At 43.5% G+C, this 23,573-nt stretch overlaps 1 long non-coding RNA gene and 1 pseudogene across 1 annotated transcript; one reads left to right on the top strand and one right to left on the bottom strand.

The window, feature by feature from the left end:
* Positions 1–443: 443 nt before the first annotated feature.
* On the bottom strand, positions 444–2,214 carry LOC142560832 (uncharacterized). Its single transcript, XR_012823443.1, has 4 exons — positions 2,152–2,214; positions 2,012–2,071; positions 1,860–1,913; positions 444–497 (listed from the first exon to the last, which is right to left on the bottom strand). It is a non-coding gene; the product is annotated as an uncharacterized LOC142560832 (long non-coding RNA).
* Positions 2,215–17,654: 15,440 nt separating this feature from the next.
* LOC142559347 (uncharacterized) lies at positions 17,655–21,661 on the top strand (annotated as a pseudogene).
* Positions 21,662–23,573: the final 1,912 nt, after the last annotated feature.

The raw sequence follows: 23,573 nt of genomic DNA, 5'->3' as shown, positions 1-23,573 counted from the left end.
CAAATAGTTTGCGAATAATGAACAGTTATCCCAATTGATGTAGAACAAGGTTTCCGTCATTACATGGTACATTATGAAGTGTTTATTAAATGCACAAGTGGACCATTAGAAGCAAGAAAGTACTGTCTTCGCATGCACAGGGCTCTTCAGAGTAAGCAAATGATCACTGCATAGCCTGTAAAGTTTGGCAACCTGAGCAACGTAGCCTGCTCCACTACGAAATATGGGGGCGAAAATTTACAATACCTTGGCTCCAATTCTATGTTCAGTTGGACATAGTTGGCGTTTTAATTTATTCAAAGAGTATTAGAAAGAAATTCGCATCTTAAATAGTGACTATTTGGTTCGAAGACTGAATCGAAGGGACACTATTCATTATTTGAAAGGTGTGAATATTCGCACACCCCTAACTACAATTAATGTGAAACAAAATATTTTCCTACCGAAGTCATTTGGCACCATGCCTGGCATCTCGCTGATGAAGCCATCTTCTGGCGCTGAAAAATTAATGTTGAAATCACTTTTACAATATCATAAAACCTAGCATTTCTCGAACTTTATATGCCATCTTTCTCTTCAAATGCCGAACCATGCAACCCATTTTGTTTACATTATATACAGTACATAATAATAATAATAATAATAATAATAATAATAATAATAATAATAATAATAATAATAATAATAATAGTTGCTTGTCATGTTCTGTTTCTGCTGCTTCAAAGATACCTCCAAATTTGGAAAAAAAAACACTCCGCATGAAAATTAACTTTTACCAGGTGGTCTGTGGTAGTGTTTTTCAGGTAAACTGCTAGGTTCTGTCAAAAGCAGAATTCAGTTTTGTGTGCCCACCATAACTAATTTAGTCAAGAAAAGAAAAAAAAGCCAAATATATAAACCACTTCTATTCCGTGAAATTTTGGACATGACTGGGCATAATGTTAGCACGAGTAGGCATCAGTGACATCATATAAGCAAATGTGAAAAAGTGCAAATGCATGATGAGCGCCTGTAGGCACAAATGAATTTGTAAGGTAGTGGCCGTTAGTAAGCACTGCTGAGCAAGAGTGAATATCAGTGATGTTGAATTCCAATGGCAGATCGCGAGCGCTTGGCCAGATCACGAACGGAGCAAGTCGTTCTGACTGAGATCTCGTCAAATTTGCAAATGGAATGTGTGCGTTCCCATGGGGTACTTAGTACAAGGAAATCAAGTGAGAGGGCGCTAACCTAGAGGTGGATTGGGTAGGCCTCATCACCATGACCACCTGGATCATCCCGGCATTCCGTGCGTTTGTTTTTCTTCCGCATCAAAAGAATCATCACTGCACTTAGGAATTTATAGTGTCCGAGTCTGAGCTGTCACTATCAGGAACAAAAACGCACGGCGCGACGTAGCATCCATATTTTTAACGTCCATAGCCACCCGCGACCGAAAACAAGCGACCATGACAGGAAGCAGAGGTGGGTGAAGGAAATAGGTCACGTGGACTTCCGGTCAAATCTGCCAATTCTGGTGGAGAAAATATTTCTGCTCCACAGACTGATCCGGAATCGGTGGCTGATCCCAATCTGCCATTGGAACACACAACTCACGCTCTCATTCTGCCATTGGAATAGGATTGCTCCATGCAGAGCAGAAAAACTTGATTTGGATCTACCATTGAATTCAACATGTGTGAAGTACTGCACAACTAAAAAAATTTGTGCTTGGAACTGATCAGTGCTGTATAAAGAAATACAGTCTTATCATGCTATTGTGCAAAGCTGCAGTTATTTCTTTAAAAATTGCACAATAAAATGAATGCAGACATGAAAGTGCAACTTGAAGATGGAACCACAGAAGAATGTCTCATTACCTGGCTCTGGTGTCGAAGCCCTTGCAGTGCTCTGCACTTGTGTGCAGCTTGTACCTGCAGCAGGAAATTTGTTTGGTGACAGAACTGTCAAGACTGCAGAAAATATGTCCTGAAAAATGTAATGAACTGCCACAGAGAAAAATGATCCTTACTAGGCTCTGACATGCAGTCCACTGCATTTGGCTGGCTTGGAGCTGGGGCAACAGTGGTTCCTGATGACAAAAGTGCAATTACCACACACATTATCTTCTGAACGATTCACTGAACTGCCACAGAGAAAAATTATTCTTACTGGGCTCCGACAAGTAGCCAGCTGATAGTGGCTGTACAATCGTAGCCGGGGCAGCAGTGGTTCCTGAAGGTAAAACTTAATGACCACTCACATATGTGATATTCTCAAAGGTTCAACAACACGACCACAAAGAAAATGTATCCTTACTGGGCTTTGCAGAAAAAATTGTATGGCGCGGCTGAACCAGAGGTACGGGATCTGTGGTTCCAAGAGATAAAACAAAAATATCCAAATTTAGGTGACAGATATGAGTGAACAAGTCATCCACCAGATTGTAAAAATATATAAAAGTGCCAATGGCTAACAGTGGCCCTTTGTACTAGTTGCATCAAATAAACATGTGAAGTCAAACTTGTGGCCAAACAAGCAGTTCATGCCCTCTGCCAGTTGCCATCAAAGACAGGAGCGCATATCATGGTGATAAAGCATGACTCAGGATAATCATTTTATGTTATGCTCTCTTTTTCCCCTCGCCCCCAGTACACCCCATGCCTTCTACGTGCCATTTGCATGAATAGCACACAGAACAGGGAAGCATAGAGGGTGTTTTTATGAAGACTTCTAGCATTATTTTAAAATTGCCATTATGGATAAACGGAGAGCTCTTATGAGGTTGTGATTTTTGGAGAAAGCCCAATTGACAGACGCCCGTTAAGATATGTCGTCATCCTTCAAATGGCTGTGGTCATTAAAAATAGCCTCTTAATGTATTCCACTTCTCAGCAGTCACAGTGCATTTTACAGACACTAGAAAGTCACATTATGGAGTGTTTCCCAAGAGTGAGCAGCCGTAATAAGGAACATTTTTTGCCAGCTGACGGGCTGAAAATTTGTATTTTCTAAATGTTCTTGCATATTGAAACAGAACACGCTCATAATTTCAATTATACTTTTTCCAAAACTTTATAAACAAAAGCCAAGTCAAGACTTTTGTACAATGATAGAAATATTAAGCTAACAAAAATGACACAATTACACACTTTACAACTTACTGTTGGCTCCTTGTGCTCCTGTTGGTCCTGGAGGACCTGCCACCACCGAAACTCCCAATGACGTGGCGTAGATAATCCTGCTCTCTGAAATTTTTGCAATACATCATGCTACAGATGACTAGATTGCTTCCACAGAATAGAATGTAGTTTGGTACAGTTGGCTGTGACCTATGGTAGACACGCACATGTAGCTACCAATTTGCTAATACAGCTTCACAAGCACTCTAATGAGTATACAAGAACAAAATTTTATTTAGGAATGGAACGTACAACTGCAGACACTAAAAAGCAAATAAAATTGCTCGTTGACTGAGGTTTCTCCACTATCTACATTAGCTTTCAATAGTCTCAAATATTTCGAGTATTGCAATATTAGAAAAGACAAAGGGGTTCAAAAAGTCCACCTCACCTTCACAAATGTTTTTGTTATTCTTCTCTTATGTTTTTTTGCATAGGCACTCAATCATACTTCATGTGATACAAACTTCGCTGTTACTTTTGGCTAATACTGCACAATACAGCTCCGTCTCCTTTCATTAATCAATCAGAATAAACATCAATCATCTGCTGAAACAAGCCCACAAATTTTACTTTATATACTATGATGCCCTAGCAGTTATTTCAAGACTGAAAAATTACGAACTAATGGCATGAGAAACAGGTAAATGTGAATGTTGCCAAGGCCTTTTAAAGATATGACTAATTTCCATCAGTAGACGAGTGAAAATTCAAGGCCTAGATTAACTAACAACCCGACATATTTAAGATGGTTAGGATACTAAAACGAAAGGGCCAATGATGCGAGCAGTACGAGCCAACTTACGGGCTCACTTGGGCCGAACTTCTGCTAGGTGGAAACGAAACCAGCACAATCGTCAAAATATGCATTACTGCAATGGCACCACGTTACACATTTAATGAACATTCTTGGACCCAGAAGATGGGTTACAGCAAACACATGTCCATGTGAGGGCCATGTCACACATTGTAATGCTGCAACGTGGCAACCCGAGTGAAGTTAGCACTTGCCTTGCCAAGCGTATAAATGCATGGGCTGTCTTCCAGAGCATTGCTTCAGTTCAGTTACAGCTTTCCATGTACATTTTAGACGAGCTACCCTATCTAAGCTAATGGCAGCTGCTGCCAGGGAGTATCCATGGCAGAGACTGGTTGAGGACCGTTACTTGGCAACAAATTGTGTGATAGAGTTTAGTTTAGTTGCAGTGCTTTAGCGAGAGTGCTTCGTTATGTTGCATTAAGGTATACCTGCAGAGCACGATTTCCATGCAGGAGTGTGCGATCGCGCCAACAGATCGCTAATTGAGTATTGCTGCTGAGTGCATTAATTCTCTGCCAATTCTACTTGCACTCGAGTATATTTAATTCCACCTTCAGCAAACGAACGCTTACTCACCACTTGCTAAGACTTTTGAAGCCAAAGCATCTTGCAGATGTACATTTCTGTTCTCCAAGATGAGCATCTTTGCCTTCAGACTCCTTAGCTCCTCAGCGACGTCTTCAAACTGCTTGCTTTGTTCCTCAAGCTGCTTGCTTTGCTCTGCAGTTTCTTTTTTGCATTTCGCAAGTTCTTCGAGAACAACACATCCTTGGTCACAGCATGTGCACTGCACATGCTGTTGCGGGCATGCAGCTTGGATTTCTGCGAGCAGTTCCCTTTCTACACTTCGCTGAACTTCCACTCTTATACTTTTTGTTGCCTGTGTGCCCTGCTGTTGTAAACAAAATCAGTTTTAAGAACATGGCAAGAACACAACAGAACTCATCTTAAAATCCCTTCAGTGCAATCTCGCAAATGTAAAACACACAGTACATGCACGAAACATGCTTATATGATAATTTTAGGCAAAATTTTGCAGTGGAACAAAACTTTGTCCCACTCCCAGATTCGAATCCCAAACCACGACAAATCTTTAGGGCACAGGTCTTAGGCGCCTGTTCCTGCAGCAATAGTCAGCACTGTCACTTGTAACCAGGCGAACAAGCACAGCAAAGAATGAAAGAGGGAATGCAGAACGCCGCAGGGCATGAAAGAAGCGAGGAGGAAAGCAGAGAGGAGAGTGCAGCAGAACCATGAGGCAGAAAGCGGAGGGGGTATGGTGAAAGCATGAGAAGCGCAGTTTGGCGACGATAGCTACAAAATGGTGCCAGAGTAGCATGCGTCATCTGGGAGGTCTGGCGGTGGCGGCTGTGAATCGCGCCCACGCGCTGGCTCTGATGATCTGAAGATTGGCGAAGTCGTGCCACACTTTGCCCCATTTGCAACATGTCACACGAGACAGATTGTCTGTCAGCCAATATATTCCAAAATGAAAACACGTACAGAGTTGCGCTCAAATTTCGCCTTAGGGAGCATTGCAATTGTTGAATTTTCTTCAGCTGCAAATTATCGTTTTAAATTATACTTTAAGAACAATGAAGCCTTCTGTCTGTGTTCCTGTCGGCGGTTTCTGCACTGAGGGGTGTTTTAAGATCATTCACACATGAGCAAAGTATGGCTTCCTTCAAGCTGTCATTGAATTTGCTCTTGAGCTTCCGCATGCTAGCCACCTGGTTAGCTCGGTTGAGCAATCACCCCGGAAAAGCGGTGGTTGTTTGTTTAACCCTGGGCAAGGACTAATTTTCTTCGCCTGTGAAGGCTTATTTGAATCTACAGAATGCATGACAGCACAGAAATTAACTTTCATACATCCCAAATAAAAAGATCTACTGAAACTCAAGCATGCTTAAATCTTATTAGAAGAAATTTACCACATGCCAAGCTTCCCTGAAAACGCAATGCAGTGAGGTACAGTGGTACCTCAGTTTATAAGTCTAATTCCATAACTCAGGTAGCATCTGAACTGATCGCGGATTGAACCACAGTTTCCCATAGGAAACAATATAACTGGTTTATCTATTCACACTCAAGGCATCTTTAAAAAATTGCAGACTTATAACACCATCCAGCATAGTCAAGAAAAAAATTATTGGGTTTTACGTGCCAAAACCACTTTCTGATTATGAGGCACGCCGTAGTGGAGGACTCCAGAAATTGCACCTAAATCCGTGCACCTAAATCTAAGTACACGGGTGTTATTCGCATTTCGCCTCCACCGAAATGCGGCTGCCGTGGCCAAGATTCGATCCCTCGACCTCGTGCTCAGCAGCCCAACACCATAGCCACTGAGCAATCACGGCGGGTGAGCATAGTCAAGCGGGTGAGCATAGTCAAGAATTGTACTATTCAATTTCCTAAGCATTTTATCATTTTCTGTAAGTTTATTGCCATGTGGCCACAATATTAAGCACACAGAGGTATACGCACCATATGCAGTACTGAACAGAAAGATATATTTTGCATTTGGGTTCTATGAGGTAAACTGCTCAGAATGTTGGTGCTGTGTTATGCCGGACCGCTAGCATAGAGGAACGGTCTCTTGAACACGTACTGCCATTGTACTTTACTCACATAGCACAGCCAGCCCACCATGTCAATAATTTGTGTATTCCAATAATGTACTGCAAGAAAATATCAAACAGTAGTCAAGGTATGTGTGCACTGGTGAGAGAAACAATGATAGGTGAGAAGTTAGCCACACAAAAGGCTTAGTATGCTACTACACGTTTAATATGTAATGAGATGAAAGAATGCGAGAAAAGAAAAATGCACACGCATTCACTCACACAAACTCTGAAGGGAGCAGCAGTGAGCCCCTTGATGTCAACTAAGTGGAAAGTGGAGCTTATAGCATCACCAATAACCAAAATGTTATCCATTCTTGTGGTGCAGCCAAATGGACCGATATCAACAACATTTCGTTTATTTTCGGTGCCATAAAGCTCCCCTATCTCCATGTTCATTTAATGATGCTCATTGCTACCCGTTTCAGAGTTCCTACAAGAGTAGATGCATGTGCATATTTTTCTTTATTCACACAAGATAGGCTGGATCCTGAACCTGCGGCCAAAAAGAAATATGGGGTTTTACGTGCCAAAACCACTTTTTGATTATGAGGCTTGCCGTTGTGGAGGACTCCAGAAATTTTGACCACCTGGGGTTCTTTAACGTGCACCTAAATCTAAGCACACGGGTGTTTTCGCATTTCGCCCCCATCGAAATATGGCTGCCTTGGCCAGGATTTGATCCCGCAACCTCGTGCTCAGCAGCCCAACACCATAGCCACTGAGCAACCATGGCGGGTGCACCTGCTGGCCACTTTGAACAAGAACGACAAAGTGCGTAGCGGTATGCGCGCTCTCAGAGTATAAACCATTATTAAAAGAATGTTTTGCCGAGGCCTCGCTTGTTAACTTTGTGGCAATGTATTGAACCTGTAGTATCATTCCACACCTTTTGTTCGCCTAATCTTTCCATCCATCATTGAAATTTATCTCACCAGCACACACACATTTTCACTACCGGTTGATATTACGGTTTCCTTGAGATGAATTCTTGGACTACACAAATTACGTACACAGCCATGCGGTGTGAATAAAGTATGACAGAAGTATGTGTTCAAGAGACCTATTGCCCTAAACTAGCAGTCTGGCATAATGCAGCACCAACATTCCGAGCAGTTTGGCTCACAGGACACAAACGCAAAATATATCTTTTTGTTTACTGCTGTACCCTGAGCAGAGTAGACCCTGTGCTCATGAAGATGGCAGGCATCTAGTAGCTGTGACCTCACGTGAATGACGTCAGTTGAGGTTATGATTCATCGTCAGATGATTGTATATCTTAGCATAAGGTCTAATCATGATTTCAATTTGGATGATAGAAACCTGCAAAGCGCAGACCATCTGCGCTTCGCTGACAGCTGAGCTGAACAGCTGACGATGGTCAGCTGTTCAATGGCCGATGACATGAGTTAATACAAAATAAAACATATCAACCGTATATCACTGAAGTGTAGTCAGTGAGCCTGATCAACAACCATAGCAGCAATGTGGGCTTGTTGGTATGGCATCTTGGCGGGAGTGTTTTAGCGTGGATAAGACTGGACAGTGGACACAAGAACACGCACAGTACACACACAGTACACACACAGCGCTACACGAATTGCCGCATGTGCCTTTCGTGTGTCATCTTGTTCCCAGTCTTATTCGAATAAGCGCCAGAACACTCGTACGATGATAATGATTTATTGCCATCCCACCTGAAACGAGGCGGTGACAGCCTAGCTGGCTTGAGTTAATCAGGTGTGCTATATTTTTTCTCCTTCCTCAAAACTTCTCCATCTGCCTTGCACCATTATCTATGCCTGTAATGGATCCGTTCATATCAATCTCTTCGCTGCCTTTTTTCCACCAATACTCCGTCTTTTGCTTATCTCAACTGCTAACCAGTTGATGCTCCCGTCCATTCTAAGTACCAGCGCTTCTGGAAGGTGGACCTTACCTACGACTCTCATTGGGTGAATCCCTTCGGATAACCATGCCAAGAGCCTGATCAACACTCCCTTGTGCTGAGGCTAGCAAACTAAGTCGTATTAATGCTGCATGCATAAATAGAAATACGTGTACTGTAAAAAGAACAAAGAGGTGGTAAACAGCAGACTAGCTTAATTTAGAGACCATACTCTTACACAATCCTGTTTGTCACTTGAGGCAAGTTTCATCAACAGAGGTAAGCTTTTGGAAATGGTGCTGTTAGTGAACAAGAGCATTCATGAAATGAGATAACACTTGTTATATAAGGTGTCGCTGCCTACCGCAGCGCCATGAGAAGGCGCGTGGTTGGAGTCGCCCAAGGGGGAGGAAAAAGAGGATGGAATAAAGGCAGAGAATGAGTAATGCCTCCATTACTGTCGTACTGAGTAATATGCACGACATAACTGTACAATGTTTAAATGACAGCATATTGAGGAATTTTTATAAAAATGAACAAAGCACAAGGAAACAGGTTTTGGGTGTTTAGTTATCTATGCTGAAAATCACAAGAAACATTGCGTGGGAGGATGTAATATATGCTCTACATAATGTCTTCTGCAATGTTCTTGTAAGGCGCAATGCTCTTGTAAGGCCTTCAACAAGCCCAACTTGTTTAGAAAATGCTAGCAAGTATACCAACATTCTTTCGCTCATAAAACATAGCCACATGACCCAAATCAGTAGTAACATATAAAACTAAAATCCTGTTGACTATAAGTTGCCATACCTTTCCTTTGGCCATCTTCTTGCCTTTCTCCAAGGAGACTACAGGCTTTCTGAGCCTTTTGGACATATGCGTTCGCATGTCTTCTTCGGTTTCTGCATTGCATTTAACAAAGTATTACAAAGCTGACACTGCTGACAGACAGCAATGTTAGGCGAGAAACATGAAAGGGTCGTAATGAGAAATCTGGCCAGTATACTAGTTCCTCTGGCATTACTCTCGTTTCATCTTTTCATAATTGCAAAGCATTTGCAAGTGTGGCTCCCACGTCCACTGCATGACAGTTATCTGTTCAAGCAGTGGACAGGTGTCATCACATCCCACTAAATATGGAGTCAATGAACACTATTTAAGCCCAAAATTTAGTGTCGAAACAAAAAGTATACTGGTAACTGACAAAAGCACACATTTGCGCTGATGGCTCCTGCGAAGCGGTGTCCGCATTGAGCGCCCGAGGCAGGACGTGCTGCACCCACTCCCCATTTCTTAACGCCAACCCTTTCAGGCATGTTGCAGACAGCCCAAGGCTCTAATCAAAGCCATACCCAGAGATACGTCTCGGGCGGACCTGTGTGCAGCCGCATCGAAACCACTAAGCCTCGTTACGAGATACCGTCGGCCATTTGCTTAACTACTGCACAATCAGTGGGACAAAGCACACGCTGGTTAAGATTATATCGTTCGAAAGGCGCGTCGTATAAGCTTAAGGTATGCTTAATGAGGAATGAGTGGCACTTACCAGCCATGTGCAGCACTCTGGCCTTGTAGTATCCTCCCGACGTGGTATCGTCCCCATTCCACCACACGTCGTAGCGGACGGTGGGATCGAAATCCGCAATATTTTCAGGATGAAAGTTTTGCACTACGGTGTGCTCCAGAACCGCAGTGGTCATGTCCACCTCATACTCTACTAATACGCGCATCTTGACCACGGAGGATATGCACAATTTGCTTGATATCGACGAACAAAAAGCGACACAGTCGTATCCTCCAAGATGACAGCTGTGTAGTCTGTGGATATGGATTCGCATGCGACTTCGCCAGGACCATAGCAGAACCAAAATAAGAAAATAAGAATAATGATGTAAAACAGCAGCGGGGTCAAAGTTGTACAGAAGCTTAATGATAACAATTTTCATAACTTCATTAGGCGTAAGCATTCATAAAATGACCACGCAACTCATATGAGAGTAACTGTAACTGCGTTACAAAAACATGGGTTATACTTAAGCAAGAAATCAACAACGCGTCACATGAATTAGATACTCTAAAGTTATATCTAGAGCATTGGGAGCGATATTCTGCGAAAAATAATAAGGGCCACAGCAGAACCAAAATAAGAATAATGCTGTAAAACAGCAGCGGGCTCAAAGTTGTACAGAAGCTTAATGGTAATTTTCATAACTTCATTAGGCGTAAGCATTACTAAAATGACGTCGTAACTCATATGAGAGTAAGTGTAACTGCGTTACAAAAATATGGGTTATATTTCAGCAAGAAATCAACAACGTCATATGAATTAGATACTCCAAAAGGGTATGTTATATCTAGAGCATTGGGAGCGATATTCTGCGAAAAAGACATACATAGGGTCAACAGCGCACGGTCAGTGCTCATTTCAGGAAAAAAAAAGAACATTTCCTTTTAATGTTGCAGTAATGCAGCACAGGTATAGCGAACACAAGAGCTGATCAAATACATAGATAAGCATGCATGTGCGTCCACAGAAAGGCTGTATTCGAGACGATATGTAGCAATTTCTGCCGCAAACTATTAAAGGAATGCTGATCGCCATGACGCTACATATTTGATGGTCCAAGCTTGTGCATATATTTATCAGATCTTGCAAAACGACACCGCCGAAACAAGGAAATTTGAAACAGCTTGATTCTGTTGAGAAACGGGTAATCGGGCATGCAATTTAATTAACAACGCATTGGCATTTCTGCTCGAGGAAAACTGAAGACAGCTTGTATGCACCAAAGCTTAGAAAAAAACGGGCACAGAAATAAAGATCATAAATGCTCAAGAACCACAATCATACAAAAATAACTTGTTCTGATTGGGGTTGCAGAAGTCGCTGGGTGTGTGAGCGCAGAACCAGCGCCGTAGGACTCAGCATCTCAGCGTCACAAGTTGGTGGCTAATATACATATATATATATATATATATATATATATATATATTTGCGTATACATGTGTGTGCGCGTGTGCGTGTGCGTGTGCGCGTGTGCGTGTGCGTGTGCGCGTGTGCGTGTGCGCGTGCGCGTGCGCGTGTGCGCGTGCGCGTGTGCGCGTGTGCGTGTGCGCGCGTGTGTGTGTGTGTAATGTTTCATTATTGCGTATGGCAGCGCCTCTAGGACACCAAAGTGGCTAATGGGGCACCGACAAGGCCCACGGGCCGCCCTGCTTCTAGCATCGATCCTCCCGCTTTACATAATCTCAGGTGCTCTATAAGGCCTCCGTTTGCCGGTTACATGTGCCCTCCTGTTACTTGTAAAAAATCAAATATATCGTTGAGAGGAGATATAGCCGCCTGCAGCTTCTGCAACACGGATCAGAGTTTTGACGGCTAATTGACTGTGGTTTACTGAAGGGGTAGGCTGTGCACGCCGCTTTTACAAATGTGCTGCAACACCAAGATGTGGTAGCACTGCGCGCAAAATATGCAGAGACGTCGATTATGCTTGGATCAGTTGACAAAGCACAAAATAAAGTTATTCTAGCCACTTGCTTGTCTGACATACGTGCATGTGCTTGATAATCCACGAGCAAGCACGAGTAAAATTAAGATATAGTATCTTCTCGGCTGCGATATTCAGAATCTCTCTTACGCATCCTTTGTCGTTTTGCACTAGCTTGGTCAGAGCGAATCTTGTGCTAGCATAACCAACCTTATAAGAAGAAACAGAAGGACAAAGGGCGTTTACCCTTTCGCTATCCCATCATTAAAACATTTATTCAACCAGTCAATCATTCGTATACGCATGCGTGCGTTCCATGTTTTTTTACGTGTATGTGTATGCCGCAACCCTTCAAGGCGGTTTTCTGAACCCTTCATTTATAAAGTGATTCACAATAAACAAGCAACTAATCAGTTCGTCATTTTTCTTGAACAATGCTTTCACTAGGTCACTCTAGCCATGTCTAGTGTTTCTAGCTTTAACCAACGTTTCAGGTATGGATAAGCCATAGAGTTTCCTACAAAAATTGTAGGAAACTCTGTGGGATAAGCAGTTACAAATTTTCACAGCGGCCGATGTGCAGGCTCCGAGTCGCATTTCAAGCAGTAACATTTTTGCTTACGAGTTGTTTGGCTGTAATTACGGCCAGCAAATAAATTGAAACTTTTTTTTTGCATTTTTAGTGACATAATGTACTTTACAATATATAATTTGACATTGGGTTGGCATCACGTGATTTCCCCAGCAGAACGTGATTCTGACTACTCACACGAAGCCAAGCTATAGCCAAGCTAACAGTTGACATCGTGCATCGTGTGATCGTGTGTGAATTCAGTGTTGCGCCATTGCTTACGCTTACATTGTCACATTAGACTGCCTCGCAGTGTTCGCCACAGCGGAAAGTTTGGGCTTTCGAACTTTTAGCAATGTCCCAAAATCAGCGGAAACTCTACAGGCAGTACCTGCAGCCGGACTCGAACGTTCAAGTGCCACGGCAAACTCGAGAGTACGTGCTGAAAAGAGCCAAGTCATCCACTGCTGCAAGTCAGGTACGTGTCGTTGTAACTTTCAATATTCCAATCTACGATTAACAAAAAGGAGTAATGAGTTTTACTGCAAGAGGGGCAAACTATAACGCGTCAGAGACGTCGGTCTCCTTCCCGAGCCATTTGTCCAAAAAACGCTTGACTTGAGTGCTGCCCCGCATATCGATCGGTCTCGACGCGAGGAAAGCGAGAATTGTTTCATGCTGGTACTCGATCGGGATGCGCACGTTTCTTCTGAGTGCGGTTACAGCCAAGGAGGTTTCGTTACAACGTGCCCCGATCGAGTCACGGTTGCCGCCGCACATAACTTTAGCGATCAGTTTTCTCTCAGAACGAAGTTCACGAGGTATCCTAATCGTGTAGCTACTGTATTGTTTCCAAATTTCAGTATCAAATATTACTGACATTGAATTATGCAATTTTACTGACTTGTTAATTCAGTGGCTTAGAGGGAGACATACTTTAATGCGCTGTGGTGCATGTGGTGAATGTTTTCTGCAACTGCTGGCAGGATAACTTCTATCCTATATTTTTTTCTATGCAGTATTAGGCATCTATACTAATTGAAATGGATTTTTGTGAGATTGGGCATGTAGACACATTGCAACACTTCTATTTCAATAAGCCAGTGAAATATTGGTTCTTTAAGGAGCATTGCTGTGGTAGGCATTACTGTGAGTACGACAAACTATGTGCAGAGTTGAACACTTGGACACATGGATATTGCATCTGGCTGGTTTAACTTTTAAACATGGAACAATAGCTCGCTACATATAGCCAGCCATGTTTAGCGGATTTCCTTTTGACGTCCACATTTGTTGCTATAAAGTGCAGGAAGGGTGCGATGATGCTCATGAAACAAAGTGACTTAGCAACGGGAGATGCTACAAAAACACAATACTTGGTTACATTGGCATTACTTCTCTGCACATAATTGGCTGTCACAATTACTTCTGACCATTGTGCTTAGACCTAAGCTGACCTGCTATGCCGTGCCAACACTATTTGTAAATACAAGGCAGGGTGCTTGCAAAAAGGACTTGGCCAGAGGTGGCTGATGACAGAATAGGCGAACTCCTAGGGAGCACACTTTCACAGGGTTTCGTTAACTGAGGTAGGGTTGGTAAACTGAGGTAAAATTCTGGAAACATTGCTATTTGTAAAGAGAAACATTCTCGAATGGAAAGACCCGTACACCTTGCTGCTCCTTGGGACGTACACTGTCGCACCCATAATTCAATTAAATATGTATGTAGAACAACACGGTTCTTGTTTGTGCTGAATTTTAATCAATGAACTGGCTTTGCACAGGAGAGGTAATCGCAGTGTTGCCACTATGCCATATGTATGTGTCTTGTGAATGCGACACTTGTTTTGTCAGTGTTATCCCCAGAAGATAAAATTTATTTGTTTGCTCTTTCAGACGAATCTGGCAAACCTGAGCAGCCCTTCCGCGGATGTCATTAACATTGATTCCAACGAGAATGAAGCAGATCATCTTGGGCAGGCTGATCTTGCTTCTGAAAGTTATGCTCGTGAAAGCACAAGTGCCTATGTCAGCAACGTTGAAGGCACTAACGAATCTGCAAGCGAAATAGGCAGTAGGGATGAATGCAGTTCTGCCTTCGAGTTGAACAATGATGATGATGCAGATAGTCAACCAGAGAATGCTGCTGAAGGAAGCGAGCATGAAGCCCTTGAAGATGATGAGTTTGACATGTACTTCACAAAGCTTTCAGAGGAGTACCTTCCAAACCAGACAACAACAAAAGCACAGGCTCTTCTCCTTGTGCTGGCATATGTTGTTACTTCTGGCCTTACATGGACACAACTACAAGGGCTTCTTACTTTAATAAATGCTCTGTTTGGGGTGCAAGTTGTGCCATGCTCTACATATTCTGTGAGGAGGCTGTGGAAGAACAGAAAAGAAGCATTAAGGATGCACCTATACTGCCAGAACTACCATCAATATCTGGGAAAGTACAGCGATGTCAAAGATGAAGACACCATCACGTGTGCTTCTTGCAGCAGTGAGAAGAAGCTGCAACATTTAATGAATTCTGCAAGTTTTTTCCTAATGTTTAACATTAATCAGCAGCTTCTGGTGCTATTGAAACAGGTTGGCAGTACCTTGCTTTCCAATTTGCAGAAGATTGCATCTGTTGCTCATGTGTCGGGTGTCTACTGTGACATCACGGATGGCATTCTTTACCGCAGTGTTAGAAAGCAGAGGAATATGACATGGAGCGACATCACTTTGACCATGAACACTGATGGGGCGCCTGTGTTCGATGCTAGTAAAAACTCTATATGGCCAATCTAAGTGATGGTTAATGAACTGCCAGTTTTAACTCTGTGGCAAAATGTGGTAATTTCAGGTGTCTGGTATTCGCATGTTCACCCACCTATGCACCTCTTCATGAAGCAGTTTGTTGAAGAAGTCAACAGCATCGGAAAGGTGGTGTGGTCACACGCTGGAAGAACTATTGAGTCAGCAGTGCACGTTATTGTGTGTTGTGTGGACTCCCCAGCAAGAGCCGCTATCCTGAACAGGAAGCAGTACAATGGGTATTTTGGGTGCAGCTGGTGCTTGGAGCAAGGCATCACTATAGATGGTAAGTGAACTCACTTAAACAGCAAACAGCTATTGTCAAGTCTATGAGAAAAACAGTGTGTGCTCTTTGCTTATGCATACTAGTATGCTTCGAATGTATTGTGCACAACTGAAAACAGGCTGTCAAGAAAGCTTTGTGGGTTGCATGTTTATCTGATCTTTGTTTTAGTGCATGTGCTGCACATTTGAAGAATACCAAATAGCTCTTGTCAAATCTCCTTACTGTATTTAACATTCACAGCAAGGTTTGTAGTAATTAACAAAGCTATCCCCGTACCATACTGCTTTTTGTTTTGTTTGGTGCATTAGCAGCCTTGGCTGACTATGCCTGATCTACCTTATATTGACTGCATACTTTTTATACTATTCTATAATGCAATTATGCGGTCACTAACCTTCAGTCATTTTCGCACTAATTATTTTTAACCTTTGTTGCAAATCCGACAATTTTAATACCTTAATGATGTCGCGTTTGTCGTTGGCAGACAGCAGCTAAGGGGTGTGCCTGCATGTGATGACAAGTTTGTGCAGAAGGTGTCCTTAGCAGGATACTGCAAAAGAAGTACAGAAAGCTTTTCCAACTAGGCTGACTGCTGTACTTATAAATCTAGAAAACAGCGAAACTATTTGAAGCTTGGACTAAATTATGGCAGTTCAGCTCACATGCATCACTTTTCAGTGCAATTTTTTTTTCTATCTTTGAAAAACTGGCAAAAAATTCTGCTGTATGGTGGAAAGAAAAAAAACGTAAGGAGACACTGACTGTAGTGTTGCCATAGGGCGAGTGTTGTTTCCCATTCAAGGTCAGTAGCATAAAAGGCAAGCACAAATTCATTATGCATTACACACAGCAGCGGTGTGTAGTGCCGTTTTTCTTGGCCTTTGACAGCTTTTGCATTTTTTTGCCGCTCAGACATGCGTTTTTCTAAATAGTATTTGACACTCCTTGCACCGTGGCGTGGGTAGTAACATGATTTGCTGCCATCTGCTTCTGTGAAATCCGTGCGCAGGCTTCTTTTTTGTGCCTGTACAGCTATGCTTCTGTTCACAGCTGTGGTCCAAGCCACAGAAACTTACCTGTAAATTTCTCTTCGAACAGAAACTGCAGGGCAATGGCGTTATAGACCTTGCACAAAATTGGCACACCATATTGTAGGAATGTACCCATCACAAAGCTGAAAGAACAAGCCTAGGACCATCCAAGACTTGCAGTAATTGTGAGCCATTCCAAATAGCCCTAACAAGACCACTTGCACTGGAGTGATTGTCTATTTTCAAAATTTAAATTTTAATCGGCAATGCTCATGGGCCACTCTAAATATTACAGTGCACTGTCGTTGACAGTGTTAATTCATGCCTTAATTATGTGTAGTTCAGGACGTTGTGCAACTGTAAGTTGTTTCAAGGAAACTTGTCACGATCATAGACGGCAAAAAATGGTAAGCGTTCGTTTCTGTGCATAAAAATGCATAGTGTAGTTGGATCAATCATATCTGACTTTAACAGTAACTCCTTACTGATGGAAAATCTCACAAAATAGGTTGTGGATAAAGTGCTGCTCATGCTGGTTGCTTTTGTTTCACGATATATATGTGCAAGAAAGAATACTTGCATCCTTTGTTTCTAGGTGGCACCCAAAAATTCTATTTCATTACCTCTTTAGTCAAAGTCAAAAATGAACCCGGGAAATGTTAGAGCTATCTTGCATGACTCATGCAAACCACAAGTCTTGTACTGTCCTAGGCAGGTTCCTCCACTTAGTGGTGGGTGCAGTATTGCAACATTGCAACTTTTCACCACTTCTGCGCTGCTGAGGGATGCCATCAATTTTGCATAAGGGCTATCTGTGAAATGTTTTACTCGGAAGTGTTTTAAAATCTTTCATATGTTCACTGCAGTGTCCAACTGAACATTCTAAATGCAGATATTCTGATGCTTAGTACTAATGATTCTTTGCCTGCAGGCACAATGAAGTACCCTTTCAACAGCCAGAACGCCCTAACAGGACTCACAGTGGTGTGCTCAAAGGAATGGTTGAAGCAGCGTAAGGAACCTGTCTGTGGTATCAAGGGACCATCAACTCTGGTCAAGTTGCAAGGCCTTGATCTTGTTTGGGGGCTTCCACCTGACTATATGCATTGTGTTTTGGAAGGCGTTACCAAGCAGATCACTGAATTGTGGCTGTCGTGTACTGGTTCCTCGTGGTATATAGGCAGGCACTTGAAGCTTGTAGATGCAAGACTACGTTCACTAAGGCCACCTATTATTTTCTCAAGGTCTGGACGGCCCTTATCAGACCGGGCATATTGGAAGGCGGCTGAATGGCGCTCTTGGCTTTTGTTTTATTGTCTGCCATGTGTGTCCAGCATACTTCCACGAGCCTATGTGACGCATTTTGCACTTCTTACACAAGCAGTCTTTCTTTTGTTGAAAGACATTGTCATAGAAGCCGAAATCTGTACTGCTGAAAAGTTACTGTTAGCATTTGTTCAGCAGACTGCAAAGCTATAGGGAGAAAGTGCAATGACATTAAACATGCATCAGTTGTTGCATCTTTCAAAGTCAGCAAAAGGTCCGTTGCATCTTTCAGTCAGTCAAAGGCCTCTTTGGGGTACCTCGACATTTCCATTTGAAGATGGCATTGGTAAGGCACTCCAGCTTGTAACAGCTGCTAAGCATGTGCCTGTTCAAATTGCTGAACGGTGCATCATGCACCAGGCCTACCGGACTGCTTCAGCACAAGTAGAACTTTCGTCTTATCTTTTGTCTGCAAAGAAGGAGCTGGAGCACACATATAAGAGATGCTTTCAGACATGTGCTCTTGGGCAGGCACGACCAATTTATGATGTTCCAGAAAATCTGAAAAGGCTTTTCATTTCACGATTTGGTACCCTCCCACAACTGTGCAAGTATTTGAGGTGTCAGGTTGGCCCGATTGTCATTCACAGTTCCGAGTACTCTGCGCCAAGAAAAACCTGCTCTTCCTATGTCGAAATGTCCGATGGCATGTACTGTTATATCTTGGCCATTTATGTTGTTTCAGGCACTATGTACTTTCACTGCCAGCAGCTGCTCACTACACCCAGTGCATTCGATGTGCCACACATTTTGCAGTGCCGTCATCCACCTCCAACTGAGAACCACTTCTTGTATTGCGTTGAAGACACAACATTGCAGTGTTTCTTCTTAAGTGTTGGTAACATCTCATATTTATCTGAGTTACCTAATAAGGTAGAAAAGAACTAAATCGAAATTTGAAGGTTCATTCCATGATTCAAGATTGCAGGCACAGGTGACTTTGATTAATTTAAACTCTGGAAAGATAGCTGTAGAGTCATTATTAAGGTCGAGTAGTTGTATTTATCAATTCCAACTTGTGTCGTCTGTCGAACTGTAGCAGGCTACTACAATTTAACCGTGTGTACTTTCTCCAATATATAGGCTTGTGGGAGCAGCATGCTGATTGCGGATAGTGTACAGCTGTTATCCTGTATTGACGAACCTTCTGTGCTGTGTCTCAAAACACTGGGCTTTATGTGATCCCATTGTTGTACTAAACCATTAAGGCCTTTAACGTGCCCTGAATGGTGCCTTAGCTTTTCCAAAACCGCTCCCTCCGTCCAGATCGGGTTCTCTCCGAAGTTTCGAAAGAAAAATGCTTGTCCTGCAACAAGTGCTCTCGAAACTGTGTTGCATATGCAGTTGGTATGAGTTTTGTTCGCTTTTGCTTGGGGCTGAATGCCTGGGTGCTGTATACAGCTCGTGCCCGAGCATAAGAGCAGCGGTTATTTGCCCATTGATGTGGAGACAGTGGTGTCTTGCTTTAGCAAGAACTGGGCCAGCCTACACAGGAATGTTCTGTCCTTGTTTTTGGCTAATGCTCGTTTCGTTTCAAAAGCCATACTTGCTGCTTGACCATTCATTAGAGGGTGACACGGTGCGCTTGTTGCATATGTCACCCCATTCTTCTTTAGGAAACTCTCAACTTCTACTGAAATGAAGGAAGGTCTATTATCCTCGCAAGCTTTTTGGGAGCCCAAATATTGCGAGACAGTTCAGGATTTCTTCAATCAATGTGGCAGACTGTATGTTGGCCTTAGAGCACATTTCGAACGATTTGTTGTATGCTTCGACAATAAACAGCATTCAGCCTTTTACGGGGCCAACAAAGTTTGCGTGAACTGTGTCCCAAGACGTTAATGCATATTCCCATTCGGAGACCGGTGCCCTAGTTGGTGCCCTTAAGTGTTGACAAGTTGCACAGCTTTTAGCAAGCCTTTAGATGTCTGTGTCAAAGTCTTGCCGCCAAAATTGACTGCATGTGCATGGCTACAGGGCCACAATTCCACAGTGGTTTTCATGCGCAAGTTCAAGAAGGTCATTTCTCGCCTTTGTTGAAATTACCACCCTGGAGCCTCTTACAAGACATCCCCTTTTGCACTGAAAGCTCTGTCTCAAGTTTCCTGTATGAACACCTTTCCTTTGCCAGTTTATTCACTCGGCCATTTGAGTGGCCTCCAGCACCGAGGACAAAACCAAGTCCTCTAGGGTCAGTTGCAAGAGTTTGTGGTGAAAGCTCCAAGCTGGGCATGGTATTTAACATTAGCACTCCTCCCGGGCAACAAAGCTCGTCAGCTTGTGCCAGTATTGGAAGTCTGCTGAGAGCGTCGGTGTTTTGGTGCTGTCATCCAGGCCTGTACACCAACTTGTAATGTTATGTTGCTAGTTTCAGGCACCATCGCATAATCCTTGCAGAAAGGACCCAGGGTACTTGCTTTGTTTCACCTATGATTTCAGTCAGTGCCTGGTGACCTGTTATTATGGTCATGTGCTGGCTAGCGATGTACTTATGAAAATGACATGCCATAGGTTGCTGCCAAACCGTTGTCGAGCTGGGAGTACTTTTCAATGCGTCACCGTGTTCGCAGTGGAATACAATGGATGCCTCTCAGCCAAGAGAATCTTCCTGAGCGAGGACAGTGCCGACGCCATATGGCGATGCATCCACGAAAAAAAGGGGGGGCTTCATCTTGTAGTGAACGAGTACTGTAAATGTGTGGATCACCTCTTTAAACGCCTCGAAAGCGGCTTGATGCTTGCTGTCTCACTTTCAGGGTGTGTTATTTTCTAGAAGCCTATACAATTCAGCAGCTGTTGCTCTGTCCTCTAAAGTGTGGTCATTCGTAAAATGAAATAAGATCCAGAAAAGTTCTTAGCAATGTCTTGTCAGGTGGTTTGGGTGCTTGAAGCATATCCTCAAGCTTTTTCTCAGTGGTGTGAACACCAGTGGCATCAACTTGATGTCACAGATACTCAACTGACGCGATTCCAAAGTGGCACTTTTCTTTCTTGAGGCGAAGGCCTCTCTCACTTCGCCTCAACAGAACCTGATTCAGACGCTGTGCATGCACATTTGCACCCTTCCCCTTAACAATGATGTCATCAAGCTAAACACTCGCCCCTGGAATTCCAGCCAACATTGTTTCCATCAGGTGCTGAAAGTTAGCTGGTGCGGTGGAAATTCCGAATCGGAGGCATTTCACTTTGAACAGTCCTTTTATTGTGTTGACTGTGAGCAGTGCTGCTGTTCGACTTTCAGTTGTTGATATGCTTGATATATATCCAGTGTTGAGAAGGGGGTTTCACCATGTGGGTTTGTGGACACTTCATCTGTAGTTGCTAGTGGGTATGATGCCTTCTTCACTGCTGCGTTAACAATACTCCTGTAGTCACCGCAGACACATAGTGTCCTGTCGTCGTTCTGAATGAGCCAGTGTGGTTGCCAATTTGGTACGCTGCGTTAGTTTTAGGATGCCGTGTTGCTGTACATGATCAAGCTCCTTTTCCATTGGCCCTTGCAGTGCCGGCAGAACTGGACACTTGCAAAGGTTCACAGTCACGCCATTTTTGGTTCCCAGGTGAACCAAGGGAGCTGTGTAGCTGCAGATGTTTTTCTGGAATACATCTGGGGGCCGTCAGAGAACCTCTGTAACCTCCGACATGGCTCTCCTATGTAGCTGATCCCTTTCACCTGATTATGAAGTGCCGAAAACCAGGCTTTTCCTGGAAGGTCGCATTTGGTACCCTTCATAACCAGCAACAGCTGCACATAGTTCTTTTATTTGAACTTGATCTGAATTTGCGCAGAGCCCAGGATGCATATCTTTTCACCTGACCATGTGTTAAAGTCCAGCAGCTTGCTTGAAAGCCGGAGAGCATTATTATTCTGCATTTCGTGGTATTTGTCGTCAGTTATCAGGGAGCAAGCTGCACCTGCATCTATCTCAAACTGGAGCAGCTTCGCCTCCATCCTCAAGTCCGTGAGGAATTTGGAGGAGCGTATTCATCCACTCGCTGATTGTAGCTCATAGCAGGACTCACTGCCAGGTAGTGGGTTGGTACTTGTTTTTCTTTTCTTTTGAAATGCAGGCATTCTCGATGTGACCTTTCTTGTAGCAGAAGCGGCACTCGGCTGTCTTGAATTTGCATGTTTCAGGGCAGTGTGAATCATCGCATCAATGGCAATTTAGGTCTGGTGAATTCTCGCTTCCTTGCTTGGTTTGCGACATGCTGATAATTTCCCCTGAGTTCGCCACGACACACTTTCCGCTGATGAGGATAAGTCTAGAGTGCATTGAAGTGTCAACACTTTTTCCACGAACAGTCTCTGCTGAAGATGTTTGTCCCGGATGCCGCAAACAAATCTGCCACAGAGCATCACATGTTGTGGTAGCATGGTTGGGTTTGCTGCTGAAGTGCTCGTTTGGCTGTCAGGTGACGTCAATGTTGCAGCCGTTGGCAGCACTCCAATGTTGCAGTTGGCTGTCAAGTTTATGAGAGCTGCAATGTAGCTGCTGATCGACTCATCCGGCCTTTGGTCACATCTTTGAAACACATACGGGCTGTAAAGCTCGGAGGGCCTGAGGTCCATGTGCAGCCGGCGAAGTGTGGCTAAATCATTGGTTCACTTCTTCCGCGGTCTTCGCTGTGACGGTGTGTACACAATCTCGAAATTGTCGGCCCCACAAATCCAGAGGAGAAGTGTCCATTTCTTTGCTTCGCTTCGTTGCTGATGTCATTTGCCATGAAGGAAAAGTCGAGATGCTCGATCCATGATGCCCATGATTTTGCCAGAGAAAAGCTCGATGGCATAGTGAATTCCTCCTACAGCCATGGCCTTAACTTCAAAAACTTATCCGCTTCGCAACTCCTGCCTTGTCAGCAGTTTTTCATGTGGGGTCGAGCCCCGTCTGTGAAAGGAATGCTCATCGGTCGGTGGCAGAAGACGGGATTTATTTTCTACAAAAGATGCAGGCAAGCACCATATGCGTTCGAGGGTGCCAACCCTCGACCCTTGTTCGGTCCCTGTCCGGTGGCCGAGATGCTGGTGCGACGGAAGATTCTTGGAACTTGACTCATGGTGGGACTGCTTCCGGTTTCTGCTGCACTGGTGCTTCCTCCAGCTGAAGAGCGGTGGTGTGTCACTTGTACACAACCCTTTTCTTGTGGCATCTGCATTACTGTAACCTAGTTTGGGGAACTTCTCCGTACACTACGGCTTTAAGAATTGCCGTCAACCAACCTTATGATCACCCCTCCGCAGACCTCTTCAAAGACAGCAATATACTGTGAATATTCAGTCTTTTCGATATATGTCTGTGCTTATACTACAAACAGGAAATTCTGGGCAATGTTCAACTCTGTCAGAATTGGCTAATCTAGAACTGTGATCGGCGGCATACCCGTTACGCCATGAATCCAAGGCACTACACTCTTAACACACCACGGACTAACTATGGACAACAGATGCTTAAATATTATCTTCCAGCATTATTGCACTGCCTCTATGATGCGTCCCTTGATATTAAGAGGTGTAGCAATGTCGACCTCCGAGCGTTCTTTCAATAAGTGTTTTTCTCATTTTTTGTA

This window comes from Dermacentor variabilis, chromosome 10, assembly GCF_050947875.1.
Source record: "Dermacentor variabilis isolate Ectoservices chromosome 10, ASM5094787v1, whole genome shotgun sequence".
NCBI classification, from domain to species: domain Eukaryota; kingdom Metazoa; phylum Arthropoda; class Arachnida; order Ixodida; family Ixodidae; genus Dermacentor; species Dermacentor variabilis.
The sequence above is the reverse complement of the archived record's forward strand: the minus strand, read 5'-3'. Positions and strand labels throughout refer to the sequence as shown.